The sequence below is a fragment of the Echinops telfairi genome, unplaced genomic scaffold (assembly GCF_000313985.2).
Source record: "Echinops telfairi isolate 266 unplaced genomic scaffold, ASM31398v2 ScPeMD7_14;HRSCAF=57, whole genome shotgun sequence".
Lineage (NCBI taxonomy): Eukaryota > Metazoa > Chordata > Mammalia > Afrosoricida > Tenrecidae > Echinops > Echinops telfairi.
In genome coordinates this window covers 5,512,810-5,529,300 of record NW_022103911.1, presented here as the reverse complement: position 1 = coordinate 5,529,300, position 16,491 = coordinate 5,512,810, and the positions used below count along the sequence as shown (strand labels likewise).

At 37.5% G+C, this 16,491-nt stretch overlaps 1 pseudogene; it reads left to right on the top strand.

Annotated features, from left to right (window-relative positions):
- Window positions 1-592, top strand: part of LOC101661026 — a 3,048-nt pseudogene extending 2,456 nt beyond the window's left edge.
- The last annotated feature ends 15,899 nt before the right edge of the window (window positions 593-16,491 follow it).

Genomic DNA, 16,491 nt, shown 5'->3' with positions numbered 1-16,491 from the left:
AAAAAAAAAAGAAAAAAAATCTCCCCTGGCACCCTCACCTATGAATGCAAGTCAAGGTGTCAGTGTGGGCCGGACTGTCCAAATAGGGTTGTAGAGAAAGGCACCCAGCATTCCCTTCGCATCTTTTGAACTAGCAATGGCTGTGGCTGGGGTGTAAAAACACTGGTGAAGATTAAAAGAATGAGTTTTGTCATGGACTTCATTGGAGAGGTAATCACAAGCGAAGAAGCTGAAAGACGGGGCCAGTTATATGACAACAAGGAATGCATATCTCTTTGATTTAGACTATGAATCTGATGAATTTACAGTGGATGCAGCTTGCTATGGAAATATATCTCATTTTGTGGGTCACAGTTGAGACCCAAATCTTCAAGTGCTCAATGTTTTTATTGATAACCTTGATACTCGACTTCCTCAAATTGCATTATTTTCCACCAGAACCATAAAAGCTGGAGAAGAGCTTACTTTTGATTATCAGATGAAAGTTTCGGGAGATACATCTTCCGATTCTATCGACTACAGCCCATCCAAAAAGAGGATCAGAACTGGGTGTAAGTGTGGGGCCCTGACTTACCAAGGTTACCTCAACTGAACTGATGATCATTTTGGGATTTTTGTTGTTGATTTTTGTTTTCCCCCTAATGTTAAATGTCAGACAAACATTTGGGTATATTTTTCATACTCTCAAGATTGCTTCTATGTAATTTATAATTCAAATTCCAAGTTTCAAAACATGAGCTAAATGCATTTCCAAGGCTTCTGGAGAGGGGCACAGAACTGTCACACATGGACTTACTTGAAATGTACATATTTTTGGATGCCAAACATAGCAGAAACCTATTTACAGATCAACAGGCACATACTTAAGTTTGTACATAGAAAAAAGTGTCAGCATATGCTAAATGCAGAACTGATATATAACTATTGCTAAGATCAAGCATTCGTTTTGCCAAACACCTTGGAGAAATGGCTTACTTAAATTTGGACAAATATATAAATTCTACTTTTGTCATATTGTCATTCCTACTTACCTACTTATTACTTGCTGTCCCTATATTTGAGACAACTAGGTGACACCAAGTTTTATTCTCTATTTTTTACTTTTATCATTAAAACACTGACATCTGAGTGATATAATATTTTTTTTTAAATGATCACTGTTCAGGGGCTGTATAAATGAAGAGTGCAGAATTCTTATAAGAGTGAGACAGAAGAAAACACTGCCTTCATTTGCATGTAGAGCTGGATTGAGAATATGCAGAGAAACAATGGCTTCATGTCTTTATACTTTTGTTCAATAAAAGCTTCTATGATTTTGTAGCAATAATAACTTTTACTTACCCTCATGTAAGGTGGTGGTGGTTGGTTTTGGTGCCCTCAGGTCAGTCTCAACTCAAGTCAATTTCACGTGCATATAAGAAAACACCGCTAGTTCTGTGTTAACCTTACATGTGTTGTCATGTTTGAGCCCATGGCTGTAGCCATTTTCGACCCATCTCCTTAAGGAACTTCTTTCTTTCACTGTCCCTCTACGTTGCCAAGGATCATGTCCTTTTCTAGGGACTGGTATCTCCAAAGTGAGACGATCTCTCTCCAGCCCAGCATCTAAGGGGTGTTCATGCTGGACTTCTTTCATGGTAGATTTGTTTGTTCCTTTGGGAGTCCATGATACTTTCAATAGTCATCTTCGCCAGCACTATAATTCAATACATCATTTCTTGTGCAGTGTTTCTTATTTATTATTTATCTTTCCTTTGTAAACGAGATAATTGAAAATACTATGGCTTGAATCAGGGGCACCCTACTCTATAAAGTGATATCTTGACTCATTAGCATGTACATAACTGATTTTCCCAATGTAATAAATAGAGAGGTAGAGAGGTCAGCTCAGGATATTATGATGACCATTGTAGGGGCCCGGCAAAGTTTCATCTTGATAGATGTTCCTGAGAGGCAAAGGATAACCATGAGGGCTAATCAGAGAGAAGAATAAGAAAATAGAAAAATTTAAATGGCAAGAAAAATATGCCAGGGGAATTTGAGCTGCTGTGGCCAGGAAAGTTAAGTCGGGGTATTGTGGTGACTCAGATGTTGCTGTGCTGCTGGATGCTATGCCACTGACATGGCAACTGCCAGCCGATTCACCCATGGGGCACAGGTTTCAGTAGAGATTTCAGACTACGGCATATTAGGATGAAGTAATAAGTTGTCCACTTCTGAAGAGCTGGCCACTGAAAACCTTATCAATAGGTATGCAGCACGTCATCGTTCATTGTTATTGGCTCAGCTCTGACCCGGAATGACCTCATATGCTGCAGAACACTGTTTTCTGGCCTGGTTCCCGCTTCAAAATTCTTGGTATGTTTGAATCGATGTTGCAGCTACTTGTCGTGCCTTCCAAAGTTGAATGCTCATTTTCCATTATTATGAGTGTATTAAAAAATACTGTATTGAGACCCTAAGATTTTCACTGGCTATTTTCAGAAATAGATCTTCAGGACTTTCTTCTCGTCTGTCTTAGTCAGGCAGCTGCACTGATATTTGTTTGTGTGGGATGAGTGACCCTGCTGGTATTTGACACACTACTGGATTTTTAATAGCACAGCAGTACATACGCCGGTAGGACTATGAAAATAGCACTGGAGTCTTACCTGACTTCCTATGGCTATACAAGGGAGAAGGAGAAAATTCATCTCTACATCAGTCAATTCCAGTTGTGACAAAGCAGAGGGCAGACATGCCTTCACCCTCTGACTTTCTTTACCATATTCACACACCAACTATTCCTCCCACGACACTCTACTACTTCCCAAATGGTTCAAGAATATTTTCCTGTCTGTTATCTTCTTAGCCCTATGATTCCTTCGCCTCTGCCTCTTTGGGCCTGGAAGAATGGCTAATGTTCTTCTTCACAGTCAGAACTTCTGCCCGGCTCCACTGCTCTGCTCTGCAGTCATTATAGTTTAAAGAAGTTCTTCAAGTAAGCCATTTTAACTTTTAAATGACTTAAATAAAATTATTTTGTGACAAATTTAGCTTTCAAATAATCATATATGGTTTGTGAGCATATACTTGGTATAGATTTATACCTAGCATAAAAGGGACAAAAATTGTCACCTTTCAGAGGAGATTGGTTTCTTTACAATAAAATTCTATTTAGTAACTGAGAAATCATATTGGAATTTAGAAAGTCTCATAAAATGGACCTATGTGACTGGAAGGATTAGTAAACCTTCACAGAATGACTTCACCGGAATGAGTAAGACCTATGTCCTTTTTAACGGATTAAGAATGTGAATGTACTCCTTCAGAACTGTAGAATATGACATTTTCTTGCCCCAAAGTACAAATCCCTCAAGATTAAGGCATTCTAGGGTAGTACTTTTTGAAAAGAAATGAATGCCCTTGTGATTTTTCATCTATTTTCATGTGAGTAATTCTTTATACTCTTTTAGTGCAAAAAACCTTTCTCCAAATTTTCTCACACGTGTCTTCTAGTGTGGATCTGTATTTACATTTGAATTTAGTTATCTGTTACTTTCAAAAATTATCACTGAGAAGCATATTATGGAATTGAGTAACATATAAGATAGAGGGGCACATATGAAGGATAAAGTGCTAGCATATGAAGAGAGAAAAATAAAGGGAGTGTGAAAGGGGAGCAATACTAATTTAAGATGACATAGGGAGAAGCAAAATCAATAGAAGATTGCACAATTTTAGGTGTTGATTTTCTGAATTATGAGAGATCATTTTCTGTAAGATGTTTCTCTCCAAGACTCTGTAATTCAAATTAAAATAGTTCCACTTTAGTCATGCCCAGTTAGATGTGTTGGTATACTGCTGCCACTCAGTTACATTCTCTAAAAATAATGTTAATAAAAACACAACTGTTTGCTTTTCATTTTACATTTGTGAATGCATGTAATATTGTAGATGTGGGGGGAAACTATAAAGAAAAGATGGATATACCATTTTTTAAAAATGAGAGCCTTCAAACCCAAAGGATATTAAGGTATTGGCTTTTCTAGCAATCTATCTTATGCTATACAAAAAATACATCTAAAAACATTTCTGTAGCTTGAGTTTACCATTCACCATTAACCAATTGATCAAAATTGATTGAAAAAATTTCAAGGAGTTCAAAAGTTGAACTTTCTAAGTTTTTTAATTGAAGATACTACTAATAAGTTAAATCCCAACCTACTGCCATGGCATTGATTCTAATGCATACAACCCTTGAGTATAGAGTAGAACTGTCTAAACCACAGGGCCACCAGAGCACCTTGCATCTCTAATAGGGTACATAGTTTAGATATTAGAAATGAGTATTATTTAATGACTCAATATTCATTTTGTTTATGAATAATAGCTTGAATTGAGTGATAAAGTGGAGGAAAATGAAATCATATACCTTATTCACCCTCCATAGTATTAGTGATAGCCATTAAGCTATCGAGTCTCTTATGTTATGAATGGTCAGGATGCTGACCATTTTAAATGACTAGTGCCTATTCAATCAAGCTCATTGATAGGGACAATGTGATATATTAATGTTGTGCCTTACATTCTCCCTAGGACCACTACCCTCACTGGCCTTCCATGCTTTAGTCCTATTCTAAGACCAGATTGCTTCATCTGTATTCTTTGGTGGATCAAAGGAACCCTTTGGTTAACAGCTGAGTGCAATGACAGCACCACCCCCTCCAGGTTTCATGATTTAACTCAAATAGCATCCCCTATATAGTTTATATGGAATACTTTATCTTTATTATAACCCTTACTATCATTTACTGAAAATATATGGTTCTGGATATGTCTTTCCCATGCTAGATCATATGATCATAAAGTTATTGCTTTAAGGGGGTGGGGATGAAGGCTGAATTAGCATTACTCACCTCTTCCCCCCAAGACTAACACAAAGTACAGTAAGCGTTTCATAATATGTTTGATATCATGGAAAGGGTTTTAAACAACAGGGATGATAACTTTTCTTAGTCCCTCTCTGCCATTCTTGTTCCTTTAAAGTCCTGTCTTTTAATAATTGATGTGGTGGAGACTCTTCTCCGTTTGTCATATTATGGTGGCTTGCTTGTTCTGATGATGGCAGAAGCTGCGCTGTAAGTGGATCAAAGATCAGCAGGGTCACCCAGGGTGAACAGGTATCCATGGGGTAGCCAGGTTAAGATTGACAGAAGATTCAACCAGAGAAATTAGGCATTGTAAACCCTAGGAGTATGAAGGGAACACTGTCTGATATAGTCCTGCCATATGAGACCTGCAATTGGAAAACAGTCAAAATATGACTGGGGAAGGCTTCCTCTTGAAAATAGAGCAAACATTAATTACATGGATGGAGCAAGGGTTTAGAGTGCTTTGACTTCTTATATGACATACTCAAAATGAGAAGTAACCACTGCAAACATCCATTAATAATCAGAACATGGAATGTACAAAGCATAAAGACAAAAAAATAGAAATCATGAAATGTTATTTGGAACACATGAAGATTGCTATCCTAAGCATTACTGATCTGAAGTAGAATGGTATTAGTCATTTTGCATCTGACACAAATTGATCTACTATTTGAAGACCACTGCTTGTCAGTCTGTTTGTCATACTGTAGTGGCTTGTTTGTTTCTTTGATTCTGGTATTTCAAATACGGTGGTGGCTTGTTTGTTTATTTGGTGCTGGTTTTTTAAATACCAGCAGGATGACCCAAAATCAACAGGTTTCGGGGGAGTTTCCAGATTAAGAACACACTTATGAGAAAGAATCAACTGTCCACTCAAGAGGAATTAGCCGAAATCTTTATAGATCAGATGGAAATGTTGTCAGATACTGAAAATCTCATCAATAGAAGCAGAACTCTATTAGAGGTAGTGCCAGAATATAAGCCTGTCGGGTCAGAAGGCACTCAAAATATGACTTAGGAAAAGCTACTTTCTCATAACAGAGTCTATCATAATGATGTGACTGGAGGAATCAGTAATAAAGTATTTGAGACGATAATTTCTGGATGGGGCACAATTCAAAATGAGAAGAAACAGATGCAAACATTAATAAACTGAAGTATGAAAATTTAAAGTCATCAAAAATGAAAAATAACACATAAAGATCAATACTGTAGGTGGCATTAAGCTGAAATGAACTGCTATTGGCCATTTTGAATCACAAAATCATACAGCTTACTATGCCAAGAATGATAAAACCAAGAGGAATGCTGACACATTCATAGTCAAAAGGATATTTCAAGATCTATCTTGAAGTACAATTCTATCTATGATAGAAAAATATCTATCCGCATATAAGGAAATCCAATCAATACAATTATACGAATTTACACTCTAATCTCTAAAGCTAGTTGTAGTATTAAATTAAATTGTGATTGGGGGGGGGGTGAGGGGCCAGCCCCCACCGCTACTACTACCTACCGGTTCAGTAATGTACAATTGTACGGTTGAGATATATAACTATTATATTAAAGTCATCAAGAGCATGAGAGATACAATAATGTAGTTAGACACATTACATGGTAGCATTGCTCAACTCCGCCCCGCTTGGTGGTCCTCATGGGGGGAACCTGGCTATGAGAGCAGTAGTAGCCTTGGGGACCGAGAAGCGGGAGCCTCTTCTGGCCCGAGAGCCAGAAAAGGCCCTGGAATTGGGGAGAGCCTCCAGCTCCAGAACTGGGGAGAGCCTCTCGGGCTCCGGAGCGAACTCCCTCTTTATTGCTAACCACGCATCATATCACTTTAGAGTAGGACATCATTATAGAATCACATGTCACAGAAAGGGGCAGTACAATGCATAACAACCAACGTCATAGGGAGGGCTTGCAACACAGGTAATACAAGCAATAGGAGGGGGATGACCTAGGGGAGAACACGCAATAGTAAAGGGAGGGAATGGGGGAGCATGTGTGGCAAGATGAGTGGATCCTGAACTCGATATTGTAGCCTAAGCTTAGTCATCCTAGAGTGGTCCCAGGCTTGCCTTCAGGCACTCCTTCAAGGGAACAATATTGGGGAGAACCTCCAGCTCCAGAGCTGGGGAGAGCCTCTCGGCCTCTGGAAGCTCTCCCTGATAGAAATCCTTCTGTTTCTCACAGCTAGTGATGCAGAAATTAAAGGATTTGACCAGGTCTGAACTTGATCCAACAGGTAATCAGGATACATTTATAATGATTTGTTTTTGGAATGCAAAAGTTGGAAACAAAAAGGAAGGGACAGTATTTGGAAAACATATATTTGATGGTAGAAATGAAACTAAAGTTCACATTCTAGAATTTTTCAAGACCAATTACTTCCTCCTAGCCCATACATGTTTTTTCAACACACAAAAGGCAACTATAAATGTGAACTTCTCCAGATGGAATACTCAGAAATCAAATCATGAGAAGAGATGATGGAGAAAGTCAATAACAGGGGCTAAAACAAGGCCAGGGGACAACTGTGGAACAGACCATCAATTGCTCATATATGAGTTCAGGTGGAAGATGAAGAAAATTAATTCAAGTCTTCTCACTGCCATCTTGTCAATGCTAATTCATAGGGACCCTCTGTGGGTGTCTGAGATTGTAACTGTTCACAGAAGTGGAAAGCCCAGTTGATCTCAGACATGCTGGTGGTTTTGTACTGCCTCCCATGCAGATGGCAGCCCAATGCACAACCAGCACACCACCAGGACTATTTTTATAGCATGTCCACAAGAGACAAACTGTGAGAATATTACACCTGGATGTCAAGAATATCTCAAGAACAAATTGGACACATTGAAACTGACAGAAGACTCGATGATCCGTGGACTGACATAAAGAATGGTATTAATCACACAGCAAGTGGTCATTAAAAGAACAGGAAAGAAAGAGAAGATAAGAATGGATCTGAGAAGACACTCTAAAGGTTTCTCTTAACCAGAGACTAGCTAAAGCAAATGGAAGTAATGATGAAATCAAAGAGATCAATAGAAAATTTGAAAGGGCAGCTCCAAAAAAAAAAGTAAGTAAAATATTACAATGACATGTGCCAAGACCTAGAGTTAGTAAAACAAAAAGGAAGAAGATATTCAGCCTAGCTTTTAAAAAATGTGATTGATCTGTAATTAGTATACCCTGTGTCCCAGTGGGTCAACCATATCAGAAAGACTGTGCAATAATCACCACAATTGGTTCTGGATCCCTTTCTTCCTTCTGGTGTCCATTGACATTGACTTCTTACTTCCTCCACCTTCACCTTTGGTGCCTTCAATTATTATTAATCCAGCTTCTGTTTTCTTGTTCCACCCATCCCAGGTTCCCTTTACAGATGAATATACAAACAATGGTAAACAACAAATAAGAACCTAGCTACAAGGACCATAGGCAATCTTGAATCTATGACATCTGAATATTTAGAATATCTCAAGAGTAGGTTTCACTAATTACATAATATTGACAGAAGATCTGAAGAACTGTGGGACAATAGGTAGATATAACTCTTGAAGAAAGTCAATGGCCATTAAAATATGGGAAAGAAATAAAAGACAAAAATAACTGTTCAAAGAAACTCTCAATCTTGCTCAGAAGGTAGCTAAGGCACATGGAAGAAATGATGAGTCAAAGATCTGAGCAGAAAATCCCAAAGGCATCTTCAGATGACAAAGTAAAATATTATAGTGAAATGTGTAAAAACCTAGAATTATAAAACAAAAAAGAAAGAATATGCTCAACATATCTTAAAGAACTCAAGAAAAAATTCAGCCTCGAGTTGCAATATTAAGGGACTCTGTGGGAAAAATATGGAATAATGCAGGGAGAATCAAAGACAGATGGAAAGAATATACCAGGTCACTGAGCCAAAAAGAACTAGTCAATATTCAACAATTTCAAGAAGTGTGTCCATGGGCAAAAACCAAAAGTACAGAAGGAAGAAGTTCATATGATACTGAAAGCGTTAGCCAAAAGCAAGTATACAGGAATTCATGGAATACCAATTGCAATGCTTCAACAACCTAATGAAGTACGGGAAGCATTGATTGGTCCAGGACAGGAAATTTGGAGGACAGCTACTTGGCCATCTAACTGAAAGAGATCCATATTTGCACCCATTCCAAAGAAAAATGATTCAGCAGAATTCTCAAATTATAAAACAATATCATTAATATCGTATGCAAATAAAATTGTACTGAAGATCATACAAAAAAGGTTGCAGCAATTCATTGGTAGGGAGATGCAAGAGGTTCAGGCCAGATTCAGAAGAAGACTTGGAAGAAAGGTTATTATTGCTAAAGTCAGATGGATCTTGGTTTAAAGCAGAGAATACCAAAAAGATGTGTACTTGTCTTTATTGGCTGTGTAAAGGCATTTGACTGTGTAGACCATAACAAAGTATGGATAACCTTGAGAAGAACAGGAATTCCAGAACACCTAATTGTGCTCACATGGAAACAGTAAATGGATTGAGAGACAGATGGACTAAATGGTTTAAAACCAGGATAGGTGTGCATCAGGGTTGTATCTATTCCCTATGCCTGTTCAATCTGTATGCTGAGCAATTAATTCATTCTCAGAATAATAAACCAGTACATTTCAGCTCACTAACACCTAGAATATCAGTCTTTATGGGTTACATTTCATTTTTCCAACTTCAAATTTTCCTAGATTCATACATCATTCAATCCTAAGTTCTGATTATTAGACGTTTTGTAGCTGTCTATTCATATTTCCAGTCATGCCCGATCATGAAATGAAGATCCTGAAGGTTTTACACCCACATGCATTATTACATTTATGGAATACAGTCTTTATAGTTGATTGTACTTTGAGAATGTAGGCTTTCCTCCTTCATATTTTGAGTGACTTCAGTATCTGACAATGTTTCCCTGTTATGCATATTGTTTTCAGTGGCTGACACCCTCTTCGTTGTCTATCCCTAATCCGGAAGCTCCACTGAAACCTGTTCACATTGGTGACTGCTGCCATTGTTTCCAGCATCACAGAAACCCATGAGCCCCCACAGCACAACAAACTGACAGGCAGGCAAATAGTTCATGTAAGTAGCAAGTAGGGTCAAAACCAATTGAGGCTGCATTTCATTTTCATTTTGAGTACAGATTTCATCAGTCTTAGTTATTTTTACTCTGAATTGCTGTATAAATAGAATTTGATAGCGCCGTGATTTCATATTATGACATCGATCTATGCAAGACTAGAAATAAAGTAGTTAATCCCTACCTCCCTTCAAAAGCAAAGAATAAAAAACTTCCTCACTAAATCTTCATGGCTTTAATTATAGAATGAATTATGAAAATAAATATATATAGGTTTTCATGCTTTGGAAAATTTGAAATGAAATCTTTGGTTTATTAAATTTAAATTAAGTGTTGAAACAATTTTTTTTCTTATTCATAAACCATATTCCAGCATTGACAAGCTATTTGACAAGTGGAACACTCTGATTTTAAGGAAATTTTCTATAACTATGTAAATTTTTACAGAACCTCATAATTATTATTCTTCCTCTCAACAATAAATGTATATTCCTAAAAGTCATCTAAGAATGTGTGAAATAGGCCCATTTGTGTGTGTATATATATGTGTGTATATAATATATACACACATATATATACACACACTTTAGAGCCTCTGAGAACTTTGTCACAACTTGGGAATTTAATTTTCTAATGTGTGACTCTTTGCATGTTTTCTTCATCCTCCTCAGTTTACCTAGTTCCTTAAAAAGGCTTAAAATGTAGATGGGAATGAGATAATTGATAAACTCCATCCTCACACACCCCAAGGTGGGAGTGTAAGAGTGTAAGGGTGTTTATTGCATTTTGTCCAGGGGAAGTATGTGCCAAGCAGTTCCAATATTTTAGCTAATTCCCAACTTTGAAGTATATGCAGTGTCAGAACACTTTGAGCATTATTACAAATTGACACTGGCTGAAATAAACGTCTTCTCAATCGCCAAATAAAGCCTCTTTGTTTAAGAAGAACTGATGTTTACTGATGAAGAATCTTAGAGACTCAGGGTTACGAAGGTCATAGGCAATCATGCACGTTCCTGTTCTATTTGTGTGCAGGATCATAGGTTCCTCAGACAGGCATGCGGCTGGTCTCTGTAATTTCACAGTGCTCACCTTACTGTGTCCTAGGGAAATGGATGACTGTTGCTCAGCAGCTCTGGGAACAAAGTGCTCTGTCTGTTTGGGTTCTCAGTCCTCTCTCTCCATATGCCATGCATCGTATATTGTTTTTTTCTGCACCATTACCCATAGTGAAAGACTAGACAAGACTGTGTCATTGACTGCAGACTTCATTGCAGCCCCTCCAGAATTGAAAACATATTGCTGATTATTATGTTTAAAGTTCCTAACCTGTATACAATCTGTTTAGGGTAAGAAGATTTTGATGTTAGCTTTTTTGTTTTGTGAACCATGACCAAACTTATTTCTCTCAGGCTACTTGAAAGCAAAACCAGATCTTGACCATGGAAAGGCACAGAAAGGCAGAGGATGGGGGCAGGGTAAGCCCTGGGAGGAATATAAAGTAAAAGAGCTTAAGTCAGTCTCCTTACAGGGAATTAATTCAGAGAAGTGCCAAAGATAATATAATTGGAAAAGATCCAATTTTTATCACACTTCATTTTTTTACAGGATTTGAGTGAGACAGCAAATGCCATTTTTATTTTTGCTTTAAAAACTTAAGAGAGAAATCTAAAGTATTGTGAATAAATTTTTATTTTAAAATTATTTTTTAGACTCCAATGACTATATTACGCTACAGTAATCCATTGTTTTCAATTTCTGTTCTAATTTACATAAATTAATAGCCACCTTAGGCCTGTTGGTGGCATAAGTGGGTACGACTAGACTACTAACTTTAGTTTAGCAGTTTAGACCCACTCTTCTGCGAGGGAAAAGCTGGGCAATCTGTTTTTGTAAATATAGCAGTAAAAAATAAAAACAAACATTATAGAACACAATTTTGCTTTGGAACACAGGGTGCTGTCATGAGATGGTATTGAGAGTTTGGTTAAAAAAAAAGTCCCTTTTTTGAGGGTTTATACTACTTTGATGATCTACTATTCAGGGAAAGTATATGTTCAGCTAGATTTAAAATTGCTTATGGTCAGCTACTCAATCGCATTTGAAAAATGAATCTGTCATAATTAAGGTAGGACCATGCACAGTCTGTCTGTTTATCATACTATGAAGGCGTGGCTTGTGTTCTACTCTGATGCTATATGCTATGCCATTGGTATTTCAAATGCCAGTAAGGTCACCCAAATTGAACAAGTTGCAGTGGAGCTTCCAAATTAAGAACAAATTATGAAGAAGGAAGTGAATGTCACTTCAGAAGAAGTAGCCAATGAAAGACCGAGCCATATCATGGAGACATTGTAAGATATTGATGATTCATGCCACTGATGAACGGAAGCAGGGGGGTGGGTTGGGTGCCTAAGGTTGGAAGGCACTGGAAACATGATTGAGGAGCAGATGTTGTCCCAAAGTCGAGTTGACATGAAAGGATTAAACCTGTGGAAGCGGAAGCCTTGGGAGCTTCATTTGATGAGGGGGCATAACTTGAGGTGGGAAGAAATAGCTACAAGTAGATCAAGCATTACAACAGTAATGGGATTCAAACAATTCACACAGGTTCATCAGAGCAGATACCAATTTTGTTAAGATTGGCAAACCTGTTGCTAAAATGGTAGTTGTAATCAGAGTTTTGTCTAAAGTAGGTGGTGGGGAACCTGCCCAATGTGGAAATCACATGTTTACATTCCTTACACTTTTTAAAGTTTCATCGGTGCAACAGCATATTCTAAGCATCTCTAGTGATGTTCATCCCATCCATAGTTATAAAAATTAGATGGATTATGCTTGCAATATGTATTTTATTCATTTCAGAAAACTCATTATACTTTTGATGAAAAACATTTTTATTCCCTTGCATTTGTTACTTCAAATATATAAATAATATATTTATTTATATATAAATATATAAATAAATATATATAAATATATAAGCAAATATATAACATAAAAGGGGAAAGATTGAAGTTGTCAAGCATTTCTTCTTGCTTGAATCCACAATCCAGGCTCATGGAAGCAGTAGTCAAGAGATCAAAGGACACATTGCATTGGGCAAATCTACTGCACAAGACCTCTTTTAGAATGCTGAAAAGAATGGAAGTTACGTTGAGGACTAAAGTGGGCCTGAACCAAGCCATGGGATGGTATTTTCAGTTGCCTCATATGCATGTGAAAGGTGGACATTGAATAAGGAAAAATGAAGAAAACTAGATGCATTTGAATTATGGTGCTAGTGAAGAATATTCAAAGTACCAAAAGGACAAACTGATCTGTCTTGGAAAAAGTATTGTCGGACTGCTTCTTAGTGTCAAGGATGGTGAGAATTGTCTTGTCAGGAGAAACCAGTCCCAGGAGGAGTACATCATGTTTGGTAAAGTGGAAGGGCTGCGAAAAGAGGGAATTCCTCAAGTAGATGGATTAATACAAAGTCTGCAAAGATTGGCTCAAGTTGTTTGTTTCATTGTTGATACCCTGAAACCTGACTGGCACCTCTCCTTCCCATGACCCTTCTGCAAGGGGATGTTTAGTTGTCTACAGATGGGCTTTGGGTCTCCACTCCGCAGTCGCCCTCATTCTCAATGATATGATTGTTCTTTGATGCCTAATACCTGATCCCTTCAACACCTCATGATCACACAGGCTAGTGTGCTTCTTCCATGTGGGCTTTGTTGCTTCTAAGCTAGATGGCTGCTAGTTTACCTTCAAGTCTTTAAGACCCCAGACACTTTTGATAACTGGGCACCATCAGCTTTCTTCACCACATTTGCTTATGCACTCGCTTTGTCTTCAGCGATCATGTTGGGAAGGTGAGCACCATGGAATGCCAGTTTAATGGAACAAAGAGTCCTTGCATTGAGGGTGTATTTGAGTGGAGGCCCAATGTCCATCTGCAACCATAATACTAAACCTATAAATATATGCACATAGATCTACAAAATAAATCTTTTTGACTATGAATGTGACACTATTGCTTATCAATTTGTCATCCCTGGCATAAAAAAAAATCGTATTGTCTGAATTCAAAATAGCCAATCCCAGTCCATTTCTGCTCACTAATGACTAGGATTTCCATGTTTATGTGTTCCATTTCTTTTTTGACAACTTCTAATTTTCCTCGACTTATACTTTGTACATTCCACACTAAGTGTACATTAATGGATATTTATAGTTAGTTTTCCTCATTTCGTTGTTAGGAGCCCACCTAGCTTTGATTCATCCCTGTCATTAAGACTGACACGCTTCAAGGAGGCAGCTTTTCTCCAGTTTTATGTTAAGTTCATTTCAACCTGCGGGGCTCTGCTTCCAGCCCAGAATCGCACAATGGTTTGCTGTAATTCGTAAGGTTATCACCACCTGACTTTTCAGAAAAAGACCACATCTTTCTTCTTCTTCTTAGTCTGTTTCTAGTCTAGAAGTTCCACTGAAGCCTGTTTCCTTTTGATCCAGAAGCTTTCGTGATAAGAGATGGCTATGGTTGTGTGATAGGTAGGTTTGTTGTGCCAACATGGCCAGTGAACACGTGAGATTGGTCGAGGGGCAGAGAGAAAAATGGCTCCGGGAGCCTCGCCTCTCTCTCTCTCTCTCTCTTGCTCTTGGATCATCGGATCAGTGTGCGGCTGCCTTGCTTGTTCTGTGTCTCCATTAGCAAGCTATACTACCTGTGGGACACCTAGCCTGTGGACTGTGTCGCTGTAACTTGAGGTTCCTTCAAGTCTTGCTTCACCATGCTACTGGAAGTTACATCTCTTGAGCTGGGGACTGTCACACCCTGTCATCTGGCTGACTCTTGGTGACCTGCTTGCTGTTTGCTGCCTGTGCCCAGATAGCCTGAATTGCTCCAAGGAGGACTACCTTGCAGCCCTCAAGACTTGAAGGACTGCCAGTGTATTAGCTGTCTCATGGAAGTGAGTTGCACTGAGCCATTTATAGTGCTTTATAGATTAATTAATTGTTTATTTCTTATGTTATCTATCTATCTAAATATATATAAAATTATTAGTGTCCTGATTTTGTTTCTCTAGAGAACCCTGTCTAACCCAGGTTGTGATCATGACTATTCAGATCGTCCAAGTAGAGGCTCCCACAAAGATTTCTACAAGATCAAAAGTAAATTAACTTTTCCACCCTGAGTGAATTTGGAGGTAGGCAAAACAAATCATCACCTCGCACCAGTCTTTCAGGTGTTCCCCAGACAGGTGAGGGTAGACAACTAAAATCTCTTGAGAAGGTCTGCTCAGCTGGCTCCACACAAAGTCCTCATTGAGCTTCAGCCTTCAAGATTTCAGCTCTCCTTGAAGGGAAGGGGAAACACAAGTCAAAAGATCACAATGATTCTCTACATACTTTAAGTTTCCTTTTTCCTCATTTAACATTCACATAGTTAGTGTAACCTTTGGTGTTTTTTCAGAGCTGTGACAGAGTTGATTCTAACAATTTAGATTTTGGTGTTTTTTTTTTTTAATGTTTCAATGGGGGATCACACTCTAGAGCTACTGACTGCTATTTTTAGTGATGACTCACTCTCATTTGTTTACATATGTATAGAGGCGTTTCCTCCCACATACCTTATGACATATGATAAGGTTGTTATTTTGAAACAAATCATTAAAGGTTAAAAAAACATACAAAGTATTTAAAACGTAGATATAATAAATTCTTTAAAAGCAAAATATATGTGTTACAGTTTATAAAATAAATGATATAAAACCCATTGACATATCTCATTGGTTTAACTTTTATAAATTGTACTAGTTTTCCTTATTTTTACCACTACAACAGTAAAAATAAATGTATGTTCCACTTAAGAATTGCTAAGAATAGTAATCTTATTACATTTTGACACTTGAGTCCACATTTAATAATATTTTTGTGACAAAATGGAAAACAAGCCTGGAGAAATACCTTTGTACTTCAAACTGCAATAGTTCCTTTGGAAAAATATAATTTTTAAGATTGTTTGAGTTTGGAGCTGAACTAGCTGCATTTTACACAAACTACCATTTTTCACTAATGTGCAAGTTACATGTAAATTCAAGTAAATTCCAATTAATAGACAAGCTATGGTTTCTCAGACATTTTCTTGAAAATGAGCAAACTTAGCCCACTATATCAAGAAAATAACTATTAAAATTTATTGCCAATGTTAAATTTTATTTTTAAAGTAAATACAACAATAAGAAAATACCCTGTTTGGAAACTTTGAATGCCACCTGGAGCTCAATAGCTTCTTTAAATAACAGATTTTTAGGATAAAATTGGTAATGATATAAACTAATGTAATTTCTTCATGGATATGGAAATCTGATCATCCCAATGAACTAGTACTTCTTAAATGATCGTGGCATGCTTTTACTCAAACATGAACAGATAAGAGACTCATTAAAGGGTGTAGTAGATTAGTGGATTTTCAC